Source organism: Heterodontus francisci, chromosome 14 (assembly GCF_036365525.1).
Source record: "Heterodontus francisci isolate sHetFra1 chromosome 14, sHetFra1.hap1, whole genome shotgun sequence".
Lineage (NCBI taxonomy): Eukaryota > Metazoa > Chordata > Chondrichthyes > Heterodontiformes > Heterodontidae > Heterodontus > Heterodontus francisci.
Genome location: NC_090384.1, coordinates 94917083 through 94936160, shown reverse-complemented (window position 1 = coordinate 94936160; position 19078 = coordinate 94917083). Strand labels below are relative to the sequence as shown.

Genomic DNA, 19078 nt, shown 5'->3' with positions numbered 1-19078 from the left:
GGAGCAGATAGATAGCATTTTAAAAAGAAATGCATTGTGCAGTTAGGTACATTGTACACACATGCATGTAATATAAATAAATGTCTGCCTTCCAAGTTTAAAGCTAATAAAGGTACATGTTAAATAGATTAATTCTACTGGTGTATTGGGTGTCACTTCTGTGAAATTATCAGTAGATCTTAAATTTGTGTCAGCCTAATTTGAAAATAAAAACCATTTAGTTTACGTTTGAAGTTTCGGAATTAATAAATGACAACCGCTGTTTTCTTGTTCTTCATGTCAATCAAATATTTCAACACTATTCTCGAATTCCATTAACAATTTTCTTGAAAAATATTTATCTTTCACAGGAATAAATCTGCACATTGTATAAATTGGCCCTAAGCAACATTTCTGTCTGCGCTGAAAGAAATTGCTTCTATAATTTGCTTTATTCTAAAGATCAACTTTTTTTTTTATTATCCCTATTGGTTTAATTATACTACTTATTTATTACTTTCCAATATATAAAGGATTATCATAACCCAGTAAAGTGTGTTAGTTCTCTACTGAGATTTCCCTTGCTGTCAGCTGCCATTCTGTATTCCTGATCTAATGTAATAATGCTGCTGATACCATTAGTTGTTATTGTACTTTGATTGCATGTATATACCTACCCATAAAGATGAAACAGGCTGAGGCTCGTTCCTCTAGAAAAGAGAAGATTGAGGGGTGACCTGATAGAAGTCTTTATGAATAGATTTGATAAGGTAGACATAAAGAAGATAATTTCACATGTGGGGTAGGCAAAAAATAGAGGCCATAAATAGAAGATAGTCACTAACAAATCCAATAAGGAATTCTGGAGAAACTTCTATACTCAAAAGATTGGTTAAGTTGTAGAGCTCATTACCACATGGAGTGCTTGAGGTGAATAGCACACAAATGTTTAAGGGGAAGCTAGATAAGCACATGAGGGAGAAAGGAATAGAAGGATATGCTGGTAAGGTGAGATGAATTAAGTTTGGAAGAGGCTCGTGTGGAGGATAAGCATTGACCAGTTGGGCTGAATGGCCTGTTTCTGTGTTGTAAATACAATGTAATTCTATGTAATATTAAAATCGAAATACCATTAAAGTATTGTGGGCCAATCACCATTTGCGTAGCTGTTAAAGGTATTTGCTCATCGGCACTGATCACCTATCTCCATTAAAGTCCAACTTTTAATGCAGGATTGTCTCTTTCTTTTGTATGTTCAGTTATCATTGTTCGATTAATAAAACAGATATCATCATGCCAGTTAAGCAGGTTATAAACCGTGAGGAAACACGTGACATTTGTTCGCAAGACGAACTTCATTCCCGTAGGTGGTAATAAAAGAAGGATGAGGAGTAATATGTAGAAGCTCAGTCTCGTTGGATTTGTTACGTTCTGTGGAACCTGGTGACTAATTTTAAAATACTTAAGTTAGGAGGTTCAGAGACATAAATACTTAAAAATATAATTGAAGAAAACGTTTAGGGGAAATCTACTTTTGCTTGAAGGAAAATAATTTTTAATTAGCCATGTCCAGTGTGTTTCACAACTCTACTACCATCTTGTAGTATTACAGAAGACAGAGGGGTAATGTTCCATTATCACTACATAGGTCACATTATGGCAGAGTGATCATCCATCTGTAATAGAACTAGCCTGATTCTCATTCTATTGATTCTAATATTTAGGCCAGAGTGATTTGACATGCAGCCACCTTGCAGAGTTCAATCATAATCTTACTTGGAATTATTGTTGTCATGTTGCACAAATATAATGGTTCATTGGACTAAAAGCGATTAAAAGTTTCTTTTAAATCTCATTTGTTGTACAGAGAAAATAACTTGAGTGCAGTGAATAGATTACCACAAGTTGAGGACATTGCCCTGTATCCAACTCCTGGCATGTTGCTTTTGAAATATAGTTCATATTCAGCAAAGTTATTCTCATCAAAAAGTACCTTTAAGGAAAATCAAATGTTTTTTTTCTTTAAATTGTATTTTATCAGCTTGTTCTCTACAACCTGTTTGGGGACAAACATTAAATAAAGGCACCTGTAACTGTGACTCTCAAAAAACCATCAGCTCATCTCAAAACTTTATTGGATCGCGTTTCTCCGTAACCAATAGTCAATTGGTTCTAATGGCTTTCTGTTCAATCCTCCAACTAATCTGATGGTCCTGACAAATGTCCACTTGTGCCTTCTAACTGATCTGTTTGCTTGAGATTGACAAGCTCCAATCCCAGTGGGAAAGGCTGAATTTCTAGTGGGACTGTTGCACACTGAGGCATTGAATGAACAGCTGACTGCCATGTATGCTGTTTAATCCACGTCTTATTACTATTTATTCCTGGGGATATGTAAGATTATTGTTCATTACTGACCTAACCCATTGCTTTCTTTTCCATGCAGTCAATCCATACCCCTTGGCTCCAACATCTAAATTGATGGAAAGGACATTAAACATATAATTTCTATTGGCGTTTTTGCCTATCAGTTAGTTAATACCTTTCATTTTTAGACCTTATATGGCCGCACAGTCACTCTGATGGATGTTGGCATTTAGTATCTACCCAGCGGAATGCAGTGGGTCAGCTACACACAACTAAAGTGATCAATTCAAACCATTTATTGGTGCTAAAGTTATTTTCAGGAATGTCAATGCTGAAGTTTTTTGTTCAGTTATTTTATTTCCCAATTAAATACTTGCAAGATCAGTTGAAGAGAAGAACTGAAGGCTGGTGGAACCAAATATTTAATGACATTTTAAATTATTCAAATTAAGACTTTTTGTGCAATGTAACACATCGAGAAAGGTAACTTCATTCAGTCTGCATGAATGGCACACTTTAATGAATTATTGATGTATTAGTGCGTAATATTAATCCATTGCACGGATGTTCCATTGGGAAGTTGGTATTTTCTGTTGGAATGTTCGTTGGTTAACCATTGCAAGGTCAATAAAGGCCAAAAGCTGCCAAAGAATCCTTACTCAGTCTGTCAATTTGATCATTTGTTATAAAGGATCTTAAGTTTTTTTTTTACAAAAATCTTCCTTTCATTTTCTGATTTAGAGACCATTTTATCCAGGCATGCTATCCAACACTGTTTGACTGTCTGTGGAGTAATACAAAGCAGTTTGTATTCACTGGAAATCTGTCACTGATAATAGAAATAGTGAGCACAGTTCATGACGGCAGCACTATTGGTTTATCTCTTAATAAGTGCACAGAGTTAAATTGCCTTATGGACTAAAATATCACAGAAGTCAGGAAGAATGTGTTGGATTTTTTACTGTATAGTCAGGTTTTTTTGCATTTGACTTATTCTTGAGATGCGGGTGATGCTGGTAAGGCTGCAGTTATTGCCTGTTCCTAGTTGACCAGAGAAGGTGATGGTGGACATTCTCTGTGACCTGCTGCAATTTCTGATGTTGGAAACTGCAGCATATCAATACAGGAATGATAATGCTGCTCACTGACTCACAGAGCCACCTGGGTCAATGCTTGCACCAGCCTTTCTCAACATCTATAAGGTGGACCATTCCCTCCGCCATATCCTGGAGATTTGTCTGTACTGATGATCTAGCACTGCTGACACAGGCATCAATGCGAGCGGAAGCAGGTAGGACACTGGAATGCTACTTCTGGACCTGGTGCCTCTGCCCCAAACTAGAGAAGACATTCGACCTGAACAACAATGCCAGCGGAAGGCAACTTACCCACTAAGATCCCTGGGTTTTACCCTGGATAGGTCTCCTATGCCTCATCTCATCAACAATGGCCAAAAAGTAAAAATCAGGGAGAACCTGGTCTGGAAACCCACTGGAATCTCATGGAAGAGCACAGCCAAAACACACTGCACTGTAACAGTGGCCTACTCTGCTGCAGAATGCTGCTGTATCCCATACTCCTGCAGCCACTACACAAAGATCATGGATGAGCAGCTAAACACTTCCATGAGGACAACGTCAGGGACACTTGAGAGCACTCCAACGGAGTGGCCCCTGGTTCTGTTCTTCATGCCCCGCCCGCCATTCACTGTGCTTCGTGAGATAGAAAAATCACGAAAAATGCCAACCTTCCCATTTACAAAGACTTGGAAAAACTCACCACGAAAATACTTAAAATTGCACCAGCCGCTCTGTGGAACAGTGGACAGAGCTCAATCGAATCCGCACAGAGCATGGATCATGCAGCCACCTGCTCCACAAGTGGAATGTGGATGACAAGCTAAAGAGCAATTGTGGTCATGAGTCCCAGACCATGGAACATGTCACATCAACCTTCCCAACACAATCTGCTGCAGGAGGCACCTCATTTCTCCTTTCAGGAGGCCATCAAATGGATACCCAACTGGACATCCCATTATGAGCTTTTCCCATCACACTAAAGCAGGAGCCATATTGACCTGTATTTCCCCGGTCCACTAAAGCCTTGGTTTTACAATTCCCATGTTCAAATCCCTCCATGGCCTTGTCCCTCCCTATCTCTCCAACCTCCTCCAGCCCGAGAATCCTTTCAGCTCTTTGCATTCCTCCAGTCCTGCCTCTTGTGTATCCATTCCCCTTAACCCTGCCTTGAGTTCATCCAGGCCCTAAGCTCTGGAATTCCCTCCCGAAATCTCTCCTCCTCTTTAGCTCTCTCAGCTCCTGTAAGACTCTCCTTAAAACTTTAACCATCCTTTAACTAAGCTTTTTTGCATTGGTATTCACCGAGGAGAGGGACATGACGGATGTTGAGGTTAGGAACAGATGTTTGATTACTCTAGGTCAAGTCGGCATAAGGAGGGAGGAAGTGTTGGGTATTCTAAAGGGCATTAAGGTGGACAAGTCCCCAGGTCCGGATGGGATCTATCCCAGGTTACTGAGGGAAGCGAGAGAGGAAATAGCTGGGGCCTTAACAGATATCTTTGCAGCATCCTTAAACACGGGTGAGGTCCCGGAGGACTGGAGAATTGCTAATGTTGTCCCCTTGTTTAAGAAGGGTAGCAGGGATAATCCAGGTAATTATAGACCGGTGAGCCTGACGTCAGTGGTAGGGAAGCTGCTGGAGAAGATACTGAGGGATAGGATCTATTCCCATTTGGAAGAAAATGGGCTGATCAGTGATAGGCAACATGGTTTTGTGCAGGGAAGGTCATGTCTTACCAACTTAATAGAATTCTTTGAGGAAGTGACAAAGTTGATTGATGAGGGAAGGGCTGTAGATGTCATATACATGGACTTCAGTAAGGCGTTTGATAAGGTTCCCCATGGCAGGCTGATGGAGAAAGTGAAGGCGCTTGGGGTCCAAGGTGTACTAGCTAGATGGATAAAGAACTGGCTGGGCAACAGGAGACAGAGAGTAGCAGTAGAAGGGAGTTTCTCAAAATGGAGACGTGTGACCAGTGGTGTTCCACAGGGATCCGTGCTGGGACCACTGTTGTTTGTGATATACATTAATGATTTGGAGGAAAGTATAGGTGGACTGATTAGCAAGTTTGCAGACGACACTAAGATTGGTGGAGTAGCAGATAGTGAAGGGGACTGTCAGAGAATACAGCAGAATATAGATAGATTGGAGAGTTGGGCAGAGAAATGGCAGATGGAGTTCAATCAGGGCAAATGCGAGGTGATGCATTTTGGAAGATCCAATTCAAGAGTGAACTATACAGTAAATGGAAAAGTCCTGGGGAAAATTGATGTCCAGAGAGATTTGAGTGTTCAGGTCCACTGTTCCCTGAAGGTGGCAACGCAGGTAAATAGAGTGGTCAAGAAGGCATACGGCATGCTTTCCTTCATCGGACGGGGCATTGAGTACAAGAGTTGGCAGGTCATGTTACAGTTGTATAGGACTTTGGTTCGGCCACATTTGGAATATTGCGTGCAGTTCTGGTCGCCACATTATCAAAAGGATGTGGATGCTTTGGAGAGGGTGCAGAGGAGGTTCACCAGGATGTTGCCTGGTATGGAGGGCGCTAGCTATGAAGAGAGGTTGAGTAGATTAGGATTATTTTCATTAGAAAGACGGAGGTTGAGGGGGGACCTGATTGAGGTGTACAAAATCATGAGAGGTATAGACAGGGTGGATAGCAAGAGGCTTTTTCCCAGAGTGGGGGTTTCAATTACTAGAGGACACGAGTTCAAAGTGAAGGGGGGATATGCGTGGAAAGCTCTTTACGCAGAGGGTGGTGGGCACCTGGAACGTATTGCCAGCGGAGGTGGTAGATGCGGGCACGATGGAGTCTTTTAAGATGTATCTAGACAGATACATGAATGGGCAGGAAGAAAAGAGATACAGAACCTTAGAAAATCGGCGACATGTTTAGAGAGAGGATCTGGATCGGCGCAGGCTTGGAGGGCCGAAGGGCCTGTTCCTGTGTTGTAATTATCTTTGTTCTTTGTTCTTTGTTCTTTCAGTCACCTATCCAAATATTTCCCTCTTTAGCTCAGTGTCAATTTTTGCCTGTTGCGCTCCTCTTAAGCACCTTGAGATGTTTTCCTATATTGAAGGCACTATATAAATATAAGTTCTTGTTGTACAGGAACAGTTTGGCTAGGTGTGGTGTGCAGGCCTTTAACACTACAGTTTGCATGTTGTCAGGGCCTATAGCTTTGCTGTGTCCAGTGCACTCTACTGCTTCTTATGTAGCAATTCTCTCTCTAACAGCTTTTGCTTCAAACAAGTTCTGTCAGTCTGTCTAATAAGGATTCAGGGTTCTCTGGAAATACAAAGCACTACATGGATGAGTTATTTTTGAATTCCAGCAACAGTTACCAATCTAATTGCACCTCCCCTTCTTTAAGGTTAAAGACTGGAGACTTCGTGTTTCTGTTATTCTGCACAAGCTGGCTGAAATTGGTCAAACCAGCACAAAAGATTGTGGAATTTTAAAAGCAAGTTAAGTCAAGCATAAATCATGTTTCTACACTAGAAGTCGGTGCCGTGCACAAAACTGACCATGCCCCAGATCCAAATAATGAGGATGGCGAGTTTCTGCGGATTGCGCCATTTGCGACTGTTTGAGGCGCCTCTTCAAATTGAGAATGTCTATTTTAGGTACATGGCATGAGTAAGCATTTCTTAAAAGTTTTACCTATTAGAAAATAATTTAATTTAGTAAGAAACTGACTACTGTGCACCAATAAAACTGGTAAATGGTTCAACCAAAGGCTTTTAAAGTCATTTTCAGTGATTTAAAATCAGGTTACTCACATGTAACATTTGTGCCACACAAGTGCCAGGCAACGACCATCTCGAACAAGAGAGAATCCAACCATCTGCCCTTGATGTTCAATGGCATTACCATTGCTGAATCCCCCAATATCAACATCCTGGGGGGTTACCATTGACCAGAATCTGAATTGGAACAAGAGCAGGTCAGAGGCTGGGAATTCTGCAGCGAGTAACTCACCTCCTGTCCCACCATCTACAAGGCACAAGTCAGGAGTGTGATGGAATACTCTCCACTTGCCTGGATGGTACAGGATCCAACAACACTCAAGAAGCTTGACACCATCCAGGACAAAGCAGCCCGCTTGACTGGCACCCCATCCACCACCTTCAACATTCACTCCATAAGTATCAAAGGTGAAGAGGTTGTTCAAAGCTATTCCTTGCATTGGAAGAAAAGGTGCCATCTATTTAACCAGGAGTTTTAAATTAAACATCTATTTTGAGAAAATTATAGCATACTTAGTATTTAAGCTTTTTTTTTCTAAAAATGTACTTTATTCATAAAAATCTGTAAAAGAAAAATACATTACAAAACAGTTCCAAGTTGACATTCCAGAAAGTGCAAAAGAAATCAGTTTCCTTCGAAACAGAACGTAAGTTGCCTCACAACCCTTCCATTCCATTTTACATGCAACGTACATTTGCATTACACAGCAAAACCATATTTTGGTGCATACAGCCGAGGGGTTTTTCGTGGGTTCCAGACCCTGGGTTCACTATGGCGGGAGGGCCTTACACAGTGGCCTTTCCCCATTGAGCCTTTGAGATAGCTGCCCCAACCTTTAGTGCGTCCCTGAGCACGTAGTGCTGGACCTTGGAATGTGCCAGTCTGCGATGTCTGAAAAGCTCTCAGCGATTGCAGAATTTTTAGTGTGTGTAGCAACAGGAAGAGTTATCAGTTTATCACTTGACATTTTACAGTTGTGATCTTCCTGTGGGGTTCTATAAATTGGTATTTGTGGATCGACATTTTGAAAGCAACAAGGTGATCTTGACATTTCAAACTGAGCCCAATCGTTTCCAGAGCATATGTTTCTCTGGGTTACTTTTGCATCTTTACCTGACAGCTACAGACTGCTGGGAGAGAAAAGAAAAGAAATCATTCAGCAATGACAGCTGCACAAAAGCAATGAACTCTTTCAACCCAGAGAGGCAGAAAACAGAAAGGCGTTTTCTTCATTACCCGAACAAGCTGCTGGCCAATCCCTCTTGCAATAATGTTTATGTCTTCCCATTTAGAGGAAACAATCACTTCAAAAAGATATTAACAATATCCTCGCTGTAAGCGAATCCCTGTCATTCTGAGCTTCAGTACTACAAAATAGAATCAATGCAAATTCTGTGATAAAGTAATATTTTATTTCCATGTGCCCATCAGGTTTCATCAACATATCTTGTGTTCATGTAATTCTTCATACACTGATGCCTTGCACAGAGGCATTAAATGTTGCAGCATAGATATAGACCAGGGGTGTCCAACCATTTTGCGTGGGGGGACCACATTCAATTTTTGTCTTACAGTGGGCTGGTGAGATAATTTCAGAAAGATAAAGGCATTGAAAATGTATCTTACTATTAATCAAAACAACAACAAAGGTGCATTTTTGGGAAGAAGCTTTAAATGAGAAGACTAATTTATTGACATACTTTCTTATCACTATGTTGGATACTGATTAAATGAGATACCTGGCATTTTTGCGCTTGCACAAGTAGCCTGCACACTTGTTACAGCAATGCGTACTATTCCAGGTAAATGTTTGTCTGTCAGAAGAGATCTCACTCACTCTCTCCCTCCTCTCTGTCTTTCTCTCTCTCTCTCTCTTTCTCTCTCCCCTCTGTGTTCTCCCCTCTCTCTGTTGTTCTCCTCATCCTCTGTCTCTCTGCCCTCTCTCTCTCTGTCCCCCCCTCCTCTCTTTCTGTCCCCCCTCCTCTCTCTCTGTCCCCCCTCCTCTCTCTCTGTCCCCCCTCCTCTCTCTCTGTCCATCTCTCTCTTGTGGGAGCTTGCGGTGTGCAGATTGGCTGCCCTATTTCTTACATTGCAATAGTGACTGCACTTCAAAAGTACTTCACGTCTATAAAGCACTTTGGCATGCCCTGAGGTTGTGAAAGACATTATGTAATGGCAAGTCTTTTCTTTCTTTGTTGTCAAGGTGAATAGTAGGGTGGTGTAGAGCATGGCTACTCGACCCGGACCCGACATGTGTCGGGTTCGGGTCAGGTCGCTCTTCCGGGTCCGGTATTTGGGCTCGGGTCGGGCCGGGTCGGACACACTTTATCACCACCTCCGGGAAGTGGCTCCAATGTTCATGTACTTTTTGGACTTGAAAGGTTCTTTAGTTACAGTTTTTTAAAGCTTGTGCAGATAAGCAACAAAGTGAACAACGGAAGCTGATGGTTGGGTCGGGTTGGGCACGGGAAAAAATTGAAAGGACTCGGGCCGGGTCAGGCTCGGGTCGGATGTGGTTCTGTCGGGCTCGGGTTGGGTTTCAGTTGCAGACCCGAGCCGGCCTTTAGGGTGGTGAATGTGCAACTTCTTTTGCCTGCAAATTGCTAGGAAGTCCATCTCCAACATGTATCTCTTCCTAGACAACTGCAAGAGTAGCATTTGGGAAAGAGCAGATGTTAGCTTTGGAACATACAATTTCTACCCTGCTTTGTCATTTGAAAGTCATGATTTTGAGTTGTTAGCTTTTCACCTCAGAGGGGAGTCACCCCCAGGCAGCTCCTTCTGGCTGGTTAGAAAGCAGAAGGAGCTGGGGTCTTGGAGCTGGTCTCCTGCCTTACTCCCAGGCCAAAGAAAATTCTGATACAGGAAAACCATACAGAAAATAGAAATAGAAAAATAAATAAATAAATTGTGATTGCAAAGATTTCTCAAAAGTCTAATTTAATCGATTAGTGTAAGGCTGACATTGTGGCAAAGTAAACTTGTAAACCCCACTGTGATTGAAAACGTCATGCATTGAGAAAATAGGAACGTTTTGACATGGCAAATAACATTTGCATCAAAAGGGAAACCGCAAGTGCATCTTCAGTGACGCCAGTCTCGAGAAAGTCTGCCCTTTGTCTCTTTTGTTTAGAATAATTTTTATTTTCTTCAGGCACTGTGTAGATTTTCACCTTGACTGCCCTGGTGGCAATCTTGTGGAATGGATTGCCCACCCTTGATAGAACCTGCCCAATTATCAATGCAACAATGGACTGAAGATACAATGGGTTCTATCAAAGGTAGGCAATTGTTCTGCTAGATTACTACCCAGCTGGTGAGAGACAAATATCTACACCATGGGGTTGACCTCCCTCCTATGGATAATTTTAGTGAAAATGCTGGCATGAGTACAGAGTGTCGAGTGTCAATGAGAGGAATCTCATCCTCAAGTGTACTAATTCCATTGCTTCAATGTTGTGAATGCTTTATATTCTGACTTTCACGGACTGTAGCTTTTTATGCCAGGGAATAAGGAGATAAAGGAATTTGAAGAAGTATTTCCTTGTCAATATTATTCTTTGTTCAGTCTTGTACATTGTAATAATGCTGCATTTCGTAGGCCTTAAAGCTTATAATTAGATAAGATCAATGGAGGAGAAAAGAAATCTGAAAACTAGTAAAATATTAAACCTGCAGGCAGATGATTCACTCTGTGAAGTGTTGCCTCCTTTGCTATTGAAATTATATTTACACCAGAGTAAGCTTTCCTTAATGTGCATTAAATGTTGTGCTTTTAACTTGCAAGATGCAGGTTTTTGAAAGAAATGTTGGAAATGATTCTTCTTTGCAAGCAGGGTATACTTTGTACAAGCAGTGTCTCATAGATATACAGTCATTAACCAACAACAAATCTACAAATCTGAGATTTATCAGCTCATGTCAATTCTTCCTTTGCTCCCTCAGTCAATGCTCAGATGCATTGTGCAGAATGTGGAAATTTTTCTGAACAGTTCTGCAAGAGTTCCTTCACTGCAACTGTTTTTATTCATTAAGTATAATTTGCCTTCTGAAGCTCTTTTGTTCTTGATTTTTTTGGGCAGAGGGGTGTGTGTAGCTGAACAGCACTTTTAAATAAATCTAAGACAAAAATAAGGATGTGAGTAAAGGAGCGTATCACCGGTATACTTTTACGAAGAATCACATCATATTTACAATAACGAAACAGGCCATTCGGCCCAACTGGTCTATGCAGGCATTTATGTTCCAAACAAGCTGCCTCTGTTTTTTGAAGTTTCTGTATTATGTATTATATATCACATCATGTTCCTGTGAAAATGAGGGATAGAAATGGCAAGATTAGGGAACCATGGATGACAGGTGAAATTGTGAGACTAGCTAAGAGGAAAAAGGAAGCATACATAAGGTCTAGGAGGCTGAAGAAAGACGAAGCTTTGAAAGAATATCGGGAATGTAGGACCAATCTGAAACGAGGAATTAAGAGGGCTAAAAGGGGTCATGAAATATCTTTAGCAAACAGGGTTAAGGAAAATCCCAAAGCCTTTTATTCATATATAAGGAGCAAGAGGGTAACTAGAGAAAGGATTGGCCCACTCAAGGACAAAGGAGGAAAGTTATGCGTGGAGTCAGAGAAAATGGGTGAGATTCTAAACGAGTACTTTGCATCGGTATTCACCGAGGAGAGGGACATGACGGATGTTGAGGTTAGGGACAGATGTTTGATTACTCTAGGTCAAGTTGGCATAAGGAGGGAGGAAGTGATGGGTATTCTAAAAGGCATTAAGGTGGACAAGTCCCCAGGTCCGGATGGAATCTATCCCAGGTTACTGAGGGAAGCGAGAGAGGAAATAGCTGGGGCCTTAACAGATATCTTTGCAGCATCTTTAAACACGGGTGAGGTCCCGGAGGACTGGAGAATTGCTAATGTTGTCCCCTTGTTTAAGAAGGGTAGCAGGGATAATCCAGGTAATTATAGACCGGTGAGCCTGACATCAGTGGTAGGGAAGCTGCTGGAGAAGATACTGAGGGATAGGATCTATTCCCATTTGGAAGAAAATGGGCTTATCAGTGATAGGCAACATGGTTTTGTGCAGGGAAGGTCATGTCTTACCAACTTAATAGAATTCTTTGACGAAGTGACAAAGTTGATTGATGAGGGAAGGGCTGTAGATGTCATATACATGGACTTCAGTAAGGCGTTTGATAAGGTTCCCCATGGTAGGCTGATGGAGAAAGTGAAGTCGCATGGGGTCCAGGGTGTACTAGCTAGATGGATAAAGAACTGGCTGGGCAACAGGAGACAGAGAGTAGCAGTAGAAGGGAGTTTCTCAAAATGGAGACGTGTGACCAGTGGTGTTCCACAGGGATCCGTGCTGGGACCACTGTTGTTTGTGATATACATAAATGATTTGGAGGAAAGTATAGGTGGTCTGATTAGCAAGTTTGCAGACGACACTAAGATTGGTGGAGTAGCAGATAGTGAAGGGGACTGTCAGAGAATACAGCAGAATATAGATAGATTGGAGAGTTGGGCAGAGAAATGGCAGATGGAGTTCAATCAGGGCAAATGCGAGGTGATGCATTTTGGAAGATCCAATTCAAGAGTGAACTATACAGTAAATGGAAAAGTCCTGGGGAAAATTGATGTACAGAGAGATTTGGGTGTTCAGCTCCATTGTTCCCTGAAGGTGGCAACGCAGGTCAATAGAGTGGTCAAGAAGGCATACGGCATGCTTTCCTTCATCGGACGGGGTATTGAGTACAAGGGTTGGCAGGTCATGTTACAGTTGTATAAGACTTTGGTTCGGCCACATTTGGAATACTGCGTGCAGTTCTGGTCGCCACATTACCAAAAGGATGTAGATGCTTTGGAGAGGGTGCAGAGGAGGTTCACCAGGATGTTGCCTGGTATGGAGGGTGCTAGCTATGAAGAGAGGTTGAGTAGATTAGGATTATTTTCATTAGAAAGACGGAGGTTGAGGGGGGACCTGATTGAGGTGTACAAAATCATGAGAGGTATAGACAGGGTGGATAGCAAGAAGCTTTTTCCCAGAGTGGGGGATTCAATTACTAGGGGTCACGAGTTCAAAGTGAGAGGGGAAAAGTTTAGAGGGGATGTGCATGGAAAGTTCCTAACGCAGAGGGTGGTGGGTGCCTGGAACGCGTTGCCAGCGGAGGTGGTAGACGCGGGCACGATAGCGTCTTTTAAGATGTATCGAGACAGATACATGAATGGGCAGGCAGCAAAGAGATACAGACCCTTAGAAAATAGGCGACATGTTTAGATGGAGGATCTGGATCGGCGCAGGCTTGGAGGGCCGAAGGGCCTGTTCCTGTGCTGTAATTTTCTTTGTTCTTTGTTCAAGAGGAAAGAAACACCAACAAATTCAACAATAACCTCAACAGCAGAGAAACCATCAAATTCAAGATAAATATGAACAGGGAAATCACACAAACAATTTCACCAACAACCTCAACAGGAGGGACACACCAACACATTTAAAAACAACTTGAACAGGGAAAGGGCACCAACAATTTGAACAACAACCTGACCAGCAGAGAAACACCAACAAATTCAACAACAACTTGAACAGGGAGCACACACAAATATATACAACGGCAAACTCAACAGGAGAGAACGAGCAACATATTCAACAACAACCTCAACATCAGAAAAACACCAACAAATTCAACAATAATCACAATAGGAGAGAAACATAAACAAATTCAACAACAACCTCAAGAGGAGAGAAACACTAACATATTCAACAACAATCTCAACTGGCGATAAACGCCAACAAATTTATCAACAGCTTGAACAGGGAATGAGCACGAACAAAGTCAACAACAACCCCAACAGGAGAGAAACACCAACAGATTTAACAACAAGCTCAACAGTAGAAAAACACCAACAAATTGAAATCCAATCTCAATAGGAGAGAAACATCAACAAATTCAACAACAACCTCGAGGAGACAAAGAGCAACAGATTCAACAAAAACTTGAACAGGGTAAAAGCACGAACAAATTCAACGACAACCTGTACAGGAGAGATACACCAACAAATTCAACAACAACCTCAACAGCAGAGAAACACCATCAAATTCAACAACAACCTCAACTGGAGAGAAACACCAACAAATTCAACAACAAGTTGAACAGGAAAAGAACATGAATAAATTCAAAAACAACCTCAACAGCAGAGAAACCCCGTCAAATTCAACAACAACTTGAACAGGGAACACACACAAAAATAAATACAATCAGTGCAGGTTCAACACTACTTTGAAACAAGGGATTCCACAATCCAGACATTGAATAGATTTCTGATGTGCTGACTCAGATGTGTTCAAGTTCTTGTTTCTGTTGGTTAAATGGGTGCTATCGATCTTATTGAATGAGAGAGCAGGCTCGAGTATCCGTTCAGCCTACTCCAGCTTCTATTTCTTGTTCTTATGTGTCAGTGACCTATGACCCTTGAGCCCTTGCAACTTGGCCCTTCAAGCCAGAAGGCAGATACAAAGGGCTGGATTTTACCAGCCCCTCGATGCCATGGGTCATGGTGGAGGGGCTCGTAAAATACTTCTGGGAGAGGCCTGCTACGACCCATGATGCCGAGAAGGCCCCGCCGCATATTACCAGTGGCGGCAAGGCCTCGGTGCAGCCCCAACGATGGGACCTTCATTTAAATATTAAAATGCATTAAAATAAATGTTAATGAACTTACCTGGACCCGGCGGCCGTCCCACAGCTGCTTTCTTCCTGAAATGGCAGGTCTCATTAAGCATGGATTAATGAGCTGGCACAAATGGAGTTTTATTTTTGTTTGGTGTTGTGCTCCTGAAAGGTCAGGGTTTTGGAATGGAGAAGCTTTCATTTCAGGCAGCCAAAGTCAGCTTAGTAGATCCAGATCAGGTGTGTACGGTTAGGTGCAGAGCAATGGCCTGGGTCCCATTGATGAAACCCCCTACACAAGTTCCAGCTCAGCACCACCAGTAATCTCATTGTGCTGATTTTTGTCCCATTACCCCACCCCATTTTACAGTGTGGTAGTGAGATAAAGTTGGAAAGGAAAGATTTGCTTTTATATAGTAGGTTTCATGAACTCAGAATGTCCCGAAGTGCTGTACAATTAATGAAGTACTTTTCTTTTTAAAGCGTATTCACTGTTGTCATGTAGAACATTCATTGACCAATTTGCACACAGCAAGCTCCTGTGAACAAAAATTGGTCGAGGTGTTGCCATAGAGAATGCAATTCTGCGATTGGACAGCTCTTACTGAACAATCCCGAGTGTGCTAAGAATTATACTAAAACCAATCTAAGATTATCAGTCGGGCTCACATTCGCTTTCTGGAAGCTACATATATTCATATGCAGGGACCTGTTCTTAGTAGGCAAAAGAAACACGTCCAGGCATTGCACCTTTTTTTGAATTAACTAAAAGCATGGGGGACAAACATTCTTAGTGCATTCTCCATGGCAACGCCTCAGCCAGAGTCGACTTGCCAACTAATCAGTGCTCTTCTCTCATGCAGTATAAATTGTTGCTCCCTTTGAAATTTGTCATTCTTGTATCTGTCCTGATGAGTGCAAAATGAAAAACTTCAACAGCAAGTCTCTTTTATCAGCAATACTCAAGTTCTGTACTCTCAAGTGACTATTGGTTAGATAATCTTTTTTTGAAGTGATGCTGGGTGAGTGTTAATTATTAGGGACATAACTCCCCTGCTCTTCTTCAGAATAGTGCCATGGACTCTTTTACATCCACCTGGAAGGCAGATGCAGCCTTGGTTTAATGTCTCATCCAAAACAAAACATCTCTGAAAGTGCAGCACTCCCTCAGTACTGCAGTGGAGGGTCAACCTAGATTTATGTGCTTAGCTCTCGGGAGTGGGAGTTAAACCTCAGCCCTCTGACTCTGTGACAACAGCACTTACCACGGAGCCACAGCCGATAATGAAAAAAAACTCACCCTGAATTGCTCCCCGTTGTATGATATTTTCGAGCAGTCTTCAATTAGGTGGCAGCATTTCTACTGGAAACAGGAGATAGCCTAACAAATACATTTAAATTGGGTTCCTACAAATATTTAAAATAAGGCCCTAACAAATATATTTAAATTAGGGTCCTAAGATATAATTACTGTTAATCAAGTGTTAATGCCCAAGCTGGCGAAGAAATGAAGCAAAGTGAAACTCCAAGGAGCTCTATTTTACTCCAATGTTCAGTCACATTGTTCAGCTCTGGGTTTTGGGCATTTACACTAAAACTGCAGAAAAGTTGCTTTGCTCCGACATACAATTGCATTGTAAATGTGACACTAATCTCTTGTAGATTCATAATAGCCCAATAATTCTGAAAGAAAGAATTTGCATTTATATAGCACCTTTCGCAACCTTAGGCTGTCCCCAAAATACTTCACTGCCAGTGAAGTACTCTTGAAGTGCAATTGCTGAAGTGTAATGTTAGGGACTTTGCATCAGCCATGTTGTGCACAGCAAGATCCCACAAACAGCAAGGAGTGAAATGATTAGAGAATCTGTTTTAGTGACATTGATGGAGGGATAACATGTTTGCCAGGACAAAATGAACAGTCTCTTAGGAATCTAAGCGAAATAACGAATTTATCCTCAAAATTAGTAGAGGTTTGGGGGAAGAAAAGGACAAAATTCCAGAAAATGAAAATCCATAACCAAGTTACACAGAAGTTTGATCCTTCCTCGAATGGCAGAAACAAGCTAATAATATGGGCAGCAGGGATTGAACGCAGCATTTTCTGATCTATTGAATTTAGCAGCATATTAACCAACAGACAGTGCTATCTGAGGAAGTGTGGATCAGCTTATATCATTGGTATTGTTTCTATCAAATTGAAAACTGAATTTATCCTGAACATGAAAGGAAATTGAAAAATCTGAGGGAAAGATAATACAAGGAGTTAAGTTCTCTAGGGATTTAAGTAACCAGTGAATCATCACCAACGTCAAGCACTGTTTTCACTGAAAGAGTGCAGAAGAACTAGTAAAGACATTGCACATCACTGCAGGTGTTCCTCAGGGTAATGTCCTAGGCACAACCATCTTCAGTTGCTTCATCAGTGACCTTCCCTCAATCATAAGGTCAGAAGTGGTGATATTCGCTAATGATTGCACAGTGTTCAGTACCATATAAAACTCCTTAGATACTTGAACAGTCTGTGCATGCATGCAGCAAGACCAGGACAAAATGCACTCTTGGGCTGATAAGCGGAAAGTTACAGTTGTGCCACACAAGTGCCAGGCGATGACCATCAACCAGACAGAATCTAACCATCTCCCTTCAACATTTAACAGCATTACCATCGCTGAATCTCCACATCAACATCCTTAGGGTTACCATTGACCAGAAACTTAACTGGATCAGCCATGTAAGTTCTGTGGCTACAAGAGCAGGTCAAAGGTTAGGAATTCTGCAGCGAGTAACTCCCCTCCTGTCTCCCCAAAGCCTGTCCACTATCTACAAGGCACAAGTCAGGAGTGTGATGGAATACTCTCCACTTGCCTGGATGGGTGCAGCTCCAATAGCACTCAAAAATCTTGACACCATCCAGGACAAAGCAACCCACTTGATTGGCACCCCATTTACCACCTACACACATTCACTCCCTCCACCACTGGCACACAGTGGCAGCAGTGTGTACCATCTACAAGATGCACTGCAGCAACTTGCCAAGCCTCCTTCGACAGCACCTTCCAAACCCGCAACCTCTACACCCAGAAGGACAAGGGCAGCAGATGCATGGGAACACCACCACCTGCAAGTTCCCGTCCAAGTCACACACCATCCTGACTTGGAACGATGTCGCTGTTCCTTCACAGTCGTTGGGTCAAAATCCTGGAACTCCCTTCCTAACAGCACTGTTGGTGTACCTATACCCCAAGGACTGCAGCGGTTCAAGAAGGCTGTTCACCACCACCTTCTCAAGGGCAATCAGGGATGGGCAACAAATGCTGCCCTTGCCAGTGACACTCATCTCCTATGAACAAAGAAAAAACACTTCTGGTTCCTCCTCAGCCTGGCAAATAGGTATCTCACATACTTGTGCTGTGTGCAGTCACAGGATGTATATGGAAAGTCTATTAGTGTTTATTAATGATGAATTGGCAATGTGCAGGGCTATGGGGAAAGAGCAGGAGAGTGGGATAGCTCTTTCAAAGAGCAGTACAAACACGAATGGCCAAATGGCCTCCTCCTGTGCTGTCTCATTTGATAATCAATCCCCCCCTTCCCCCCCCCAAACAACAGAAGGGCCTATTGAAAATATCTTCAAGAAACTCAAAGAACGGTTCCAGGGAACCAGCCAGTCACAATAAAGCACGTATGTGCAAACATGAAAATATGGCAAATTACCCGGGTTTAATTCGTTTGGATCAAACGTTGAGACGATGCAAAGCAACAGAGTCAGCCCCGAGGAACATAACTTCAAAAAGAAAAGGAACTAAAAAAAAACAACTAAAGAATGCAAGAACAAGAAAAATTCCACAAGGTGCTTGAAACGTTGAAGAGACATTGGGCTGTATTTTACATACCTGCTGCCGAAATCGGTGGCGGATGTCATGGTGCCGTCACGATATTAAACGCAGCGGCTCATTTAAATGGACAGGGCAGGCCGCACCCCCCCCCCCCCACCGATGACTTGGAGGGGGTGGGTGGTCCGTCCCCAGCAATGGCGTCAGCTGCCTTTGCGCAGGCACTGACGTCATTTCTAAAGGGCTTCGAGTCCTATGGTTGCATTTAAAGGAGAATGGATTTTTAAAAATTAAATTAATTGATCTTGCACCTCTCGCACCCCCAACAACCATAGATTTAATTCCTTGCCCCCTCCCTCCTGAAAAATACTTACCTTGTGCACCTGACTAA

General features: G+C 42.2%; 1 protein-coding gene across 11 annotated transcripts in view; it reads left to right on the top strand.

Moving 5' to 3' along the window:
- The window catches only part of shank2b (SH3 and multiple ankyrin repeat domains 2b), a 1108014-nt gene that overhangs the window by 209401 nt on the left and 879535 nt on the right, over positions 1–19078 (top strand). The window lies entirely within an intron of this gene.